The sequence below is a fragment of the Cetorhinus maximus genome, unplaced genomic scaffold (genome assembly GCF_964194155.1).
Source record: "Cetorhinus maximus unplaced genomic scaffold, sCetMax3.hap1.1 HAP1_SCAFFOLD_195, whole genome shotgun sequence".
Lineage (NCBI taxonomy): Eukaryota > Metazoa > Chordata > Chondrichthyes > Lamniformes > Cetorhinidae > Cetorhinus > Cetorhinus maximus.
The window spans coordinates 699313-705034 of record NW_027596174.1 but is presented as its reverse complement, the minus strand read 5'-3'; the positions used below and the strand labels follow the sequence as shown (position 1 = coordinate 705034).

General features: G+C 47.2%; 1 pseudogene; it reads left to right on the top strand.

Moving 5' to 3' along the window:
* The first annotated feature begins 2795 nt into the window (after window positions 1-2795).
* On the top strand, window positions 2796-2936 carry LOC144673000 (small nucleolar RNA SNORA53; annotated as a pseudogene).
* Window positions 2937-5722: the final 2786 nt, after the last annotated feature.

The window sequence follows — 5722 nt, the reverse complement described above, 5'->3', positions numbered from 1 at the left end:
ATATAAGCGATGAACTTCGCTGTGTCTGATCGGTTAAAACGGCATCAGCAAACCAACACACTGGACATTTAAAACAAACAAGCGGACTACAGCCCTACTCTCATTGATATTACATTATACAATCTCAATATCTATCATTTGCATCGATACCAGCATGTTCCTTTCACATTTGAACTAAATACAATGCCCAAACTGCCAAGCCATTAAGGCAGTTAGTTAGGACCTAGTTAAGCGCTGTCGATTATTAACGTGGTCAGAAAACTATTGTAACAATGTGACAGATGATATAACAATCTATCGAACTTTTTAAAAATATTTAAATATCGCTGCAAACAGTTAAATTTACATTTGATATGTTTTTGTGAATAAATTTGCTTTTTTGAAGAATGTATATTTTCCATATTTACTAGTTAGGGACTATGGTCACAGGGAAACCAGAAAAACAGATATACAATGAGTATTATAAATTCTAATCAGAGGAGATCCTGAGTTGGGTTCTAGAGAGCAGTTTCAGAGCACAGTTCCTGACTGGAGTTCCTGAGAGGTGTTCCTGAGGAGGGTTCCTGAGAGAAGTTTCTGAATGTGTTTCCTGAGAGGTGTTCCTGAGAGGAGTTCCTGAGAGGATTTTCTCAGTGATGTTCCTGAGAGGAGTTCGTTGGAGGGGTCCCTGAGAGGTGTTCCTGAGAGGGATTCATGAGAGGAATTACTGAAAGGGCTTCTTGAGGGAGGCTCCGGAGAGGAGTTACTGAGAGGAGTTGCTGAAAGGTGTTCTGCAGAGGAGTTAAGGAGGGAGTTACAGAGGTGAGTGACTGAGACGCTTTTTGAGTGGGGTTCTGAAGAAATGTTACTGTGAGGTGTTCGTGTGAGGAGTTCCTGAGAGCAGCTACTTACAAGGGTCACTGAGAGGAGTGACTGAGAGGGATTCCTGAGAGGGGTTCCTGAGAGGAGCTCAATAATGAAGATCCTGAGAGGAATTCATGAGAGTGGGTCATGCGAGGAGTTACTGAGATGGCTTCATGGAAGGATTTCCTGACTGGAGTGCCTAAATGAAAACCTGAGAGGATTTCCTGAGGAGAGTTTAATAGAGAAGTTCCCGAGAGTTATTCCTGGGAGGGATCCTGAGAGGAGTTCCTGAGAAGGGTTCCTATGAGAGGCTTCTGAGAGGAGTAAGCCAGTGCTTTTCCTGAGAGGAGTTCCTGAGAAACTTAGTGAGTAGAGTTCCTGAGTGGGGTTACTGAGAAAGTTCCTGAGAGGAGTTCCTGAGAGGGGTTCTTGAGAGAATATATGGAGTGCCGGTCCCGAGAGGAGTTTCTGAGAATAGTTCCTGAGATGAGTTATTGAGTGTGGTTCCTGCGAGGAGTACCTGAGACGGTTTCTTGCTAGAAGATACTGAGTGCAGATCCTGAGAGGAGTTCCTGAGAGGAGTTTCTGAGAGGGGTTCCTGAGCGGAGCAACTGAGAGGAGTTCCTGTGAGGGAATGCTGAGAGGCGGTCCGGTAAGGGGTTCCTGGAATGGTTACTGAGTAGGCTTCCAAAGATGAGTTCCCCGAGGGGTTCCTGAGAGGAGTTACTGAATGTGGTTCCTGAGAGGAGTTTCTAAGATGAGTTCCTGAAAGGGGTTCTTGAGTGAAGATACTGCGTGCAGGTCCTGAGAGGAGTTCCTGAGAGGACCTCTTGAGAGGGTTTCCTGAGAGATGTTCATGAGAGTAGTTCCTTAGAGGAGTTCCTGAAACGAGTTACGTAGGGGTTTCCTGAGACTGGTTCCTGAGTGGTGCTGCTGAGAGGACTTCCTGAGGTGGGTTCCTGCGAGGAGTTATGCAGAGGAGTTGCTGAGATGAGTTCCTGAGGGGATTTGCAGTGGGAGTTAGAGGTGTGAGCTAATGAGAGGAGTTCCTGTGTGGGGCTCCTGTGATTAGTTCCTGAGGAGATTTCCTGAGAGGTGTTCCTGAGAGGAGTTCCTGAGGAGACTTCGTGATGAGAGTTCCTCAGAGGGGTTTCTGAGAAAGGGTTCCTGGGAGTGGATATTGAGTGGGGTTCGTGTGAGTAGTTATTGAGAGGGGCTCCTGAGAGATGACCCAGAGGAGAGTTCATGAGAGGGGTTTATGATAATAGATACTGGGAGGAACTCTTGAAAGTATTCCTGAGATGCTTTCCTGAGAGGAGATCCTGAGAGAGCACCTCAGAGGGGTTCCTACGAGTACATCCTGAGAGTGGTTCCTAAGAGGAGTTACTGAGAGGATGTATGGATAGAACATCGTGAGAGGAGTTCCTGAGAGTGGTTCCTCAGAGGAGTTACTGAGAGTAGATCCTGAGAGGAGTTTCTGAGATGAGTTCCTGTGTGGAGTTCCTGAGATAAGTTGCAGAGATGAGTCCCTGTGAGGGTTTACTGAGAGTTATTCCTCAGAGGTGCTGAAAAGAGATCATAAGAGGGGTTGATGAGAGGAGATCCTCAGAGGGGTCTCTGAGAGGAGTTGCTGAGAGGGGTTCCTGAGAGTTCCTGAGAGGAGATTCTGAGAGGAGTTCCTGAGAGGAGTTGCTGAGAGGGGTTCCTGAGAGTGGTACGTGAGAGGATATCCTGAAAGGAGTCCTGATAGGGGTTCCTGAGAGGAGTTACTGAGTGCGGTTCCTGTGAGGAGTTCTTGAGAGCGGTTCCTGAGAGGAGTTACTTAGAGGGTTTCTTGAGAGAGGTTCCGGTGAGGAGCTCCGGAGCAGACTTCCTGAGAGGGTTTCCTATGAGGGGTTACTGAGAAGTGACCCTGAGAGGTTTTCCTGAGAAGAGTTCCTGAGGAGGACTCCAGTGTGAGTCCCTCAGAGGGGTTCCTGAGTCATTGGCATGTTAACGTAAAATACCTGCACGGTACCCCCTCAGTTCTGATGTGAACAACATGTTAATCCAGGCTGTTGCTGCAATCAGGACTTTGCTGCAGTGTGGACACCTTTATCAAAATCCACCAGGTTTAAATATTGGCCTCCTCAAACTTCTGTTGCAAAGAATTCCATAGTTTCATCACTCACTGGCTAAAGACGTTTCTCCCCATCTCTGTAAGGTGTTCCTGAGAGGAGTTCCTGAGAGGGGTTCCTGAGAGGAGTTTCTGAGCGTGGTTCCTGAGAGGAGTTCCTGAGAGGGGTTCCGGAGAGGGGTGCCTGAGTGGAGTTCCTGAAAGGAGTTCCTGAAAGGAGTTTCAGGGTGCAGTCCCTCAGATTAGTTCCTGAGAGGAGTTCATGAGTAGAGTTCCTCAAAGGAGTTCCTGAGAGAAGCTCCTGAAAGGGGTTCCTGAGAGGTGTTACTACGAAGGGTTCCTGAGGGGGTTTGCTGAGAGGAGCTACTGTGAGGAATTCCTGAGAGGGGTTCTTGAGATGAGTTAGTGAGAGGAGTTAGTGAGAGGCGTTCCTGAGTGGGGTTCTTGAGAGGAGATCGTGAGAGGGATTCATCTGAGGGGTACCTGAGAGGAGTTCCTGAGAGGTGTTCCTGAAAGGAGTTCCTGAGCGCTGTTTCTGACAGGGGTTCCTGTCAGGAGTTCCAGAGAGCAGTTACTGAGAGGAGTTCCTGAGAGTGGTTCCTGAGAGTGGTTCCTTGTAGCTGGTACTGAGAGGAGTTCCTGAGGCGTGTTCATCAGAGGATTTCCGGGTTGAAGATACTGGGAGGAGTTCGTTAGAGTAGTTCCTGAGAGGCGTTATGAGCACAGTTACAGAGGGTATGAACTGAGAGGGGTTCCTGAGAGGTAGTCCTGGGTGGCGTCGCTGAGATGATTTCCTGATTGTGGTTCCTGAGAGGGATTCCTGAGTGCAATTACTCTGCAATGAGCCTGAGATTGGACCCTGAGATGATTTCCTGACAGGAATTCCTGAGAGAGGTTCCTGAGAGGGATTTACTGAGGGTATTTCTGGATAGGGTTTCCATAGAGGAGTTAATGCGAGGAGTATTTGAGAGGGGTTCCTGAGTTGAGTTCCTGAGAGGAGATCCAGAGAGGGGTTCCTGACGGGGGTTCCTAAGAGAAGTTACTGAGTGGAGTTCCTGAGAGGAGTTCCTGAGAGGGGTTCCTGAGTGGAGTTCCTCAGAGTAAATCCTGAGGGGGGGCTCCTGAAAGGCGTCCCTGAGGTGAGTTCCGAAGGGGGCTTCCTGAGTGGGGTTACTGAATGGAATTCCTGAGAGGATTCCTGAGAGAAGACCCTGAGAGTGTTTCATGAGACGTGTTTAACAGAGGTGTTCCTGAGTGCGGAACGTAAGAGAAATTACTGAATGAGTTCCTGACAGGGGATCATTCGAGAAGATCCCGGGGAGGATTCCTGAGAGGGGTTCCTGAGAGGAGTTACTGAGAATGGTTCCAGAGATGGGTTCCTGACAGGAGTTCATGAGAGGATTTCCTGATAGGTGCTCCGGAGAGTTGTTACCGAGAGGAGTTCCTGAGAGTAGTTCCGGACACAAGTTCCTGAGAGGATAGATGGCTGCATAGATGACGATGTGGTGGGTAGGATTAGTAAGTTTGCGGATGATACAAAGATTGGCCGGGTGGTCAACAGTGAGGTCAAGTGCCTGGGGTTACAGGAGGATATAGATGGGCTGGTCTAATGGGCAGAGAATTCGAAGATGGAATTTAATCCTGAATAACGTGAGGTGATACTCTTTGGAAGGAGTAATTCGACAAGGAAGTATTCAATGAATGGCATGACTCGAGGAAGTTCCTGAGAGGGGTTGGGGAGAGGAGTTTCTGAGAGGAGCTCCTGAGACGATTTCCAGAGAGAGAGTGAGTGTGTCTGTTTCCGCTCTTGCATCCATCAGCATACAATTATTTTCAGCCTCTGTCTCGATGATTCTGTTAAAAATCATCTGTAAACATGATATTCGCACCTCTGATGCAACAGAGCCATAGAATCATAAATTTGATGAAGACGCCATGTGGCTCATCGTGACCGTTTCGACTCTTTGCCAGACCTATCTAATCAACCCTTCTCTCCTCCCCTCCAGTAGCTGTGGAAATATCCACTGCCTGTGATCTTCCAATTCTATTTTCACAGTTAAATGTTTATTTGCATTCGCCAGCCTTTCAGGAAGAACATTCCAGGTTTCTTTGTACTAAGAGCTCTTCAACCGCTCTATGCCTCTTTGTCAATCACTTTAAAACTCCCTGTGCTGGTTACTGACTTTTTTTATGATCACCAGTTTCTCGTTATCTACTCTATCAAAAACATTCGTGATTTTAAATGTCTTTATTAAACAACCCCTTTACCTGGCCTGTTCGAAGGAAAATAATCCCAGCTTCTCCAGTCTCTCCACGTAATTCAAGCCCCTCATCCCTGTACCAATTCCAGTAAAATTCCTCTGCACCCTCTCCAAGGACATCGCATCCTCCCGGAAAAAACGCTCGCCAGAATTAGACACAAGTACCTCAGCTGAGGAGTCACCAAGATTTACACATATGTTGTCTGATTTTCTTAGTTTTGTAAATTCTGATTCTGTTTAACAATAAAAATATATTTCTATTTTAATTTGCACAATTCCGTCCCTCAGAAACCCTCTTACATCCCAGCCGGACCAGCTAACTGTTCCAATTTTGTGTGGTGCAAGTACAATTGGACTGAACGGGTTAAATGAGCCTGTTTGTTCAGTGGCTGTAATTAATGTCAGTCTCCATTGATCTTAAATAACTCACTGGGGGGCTTCCCACTGTTGTTAGTAAGAGAATCGCTTCAATGTGTTACCTCATATTGTCAGCGAGGGCATG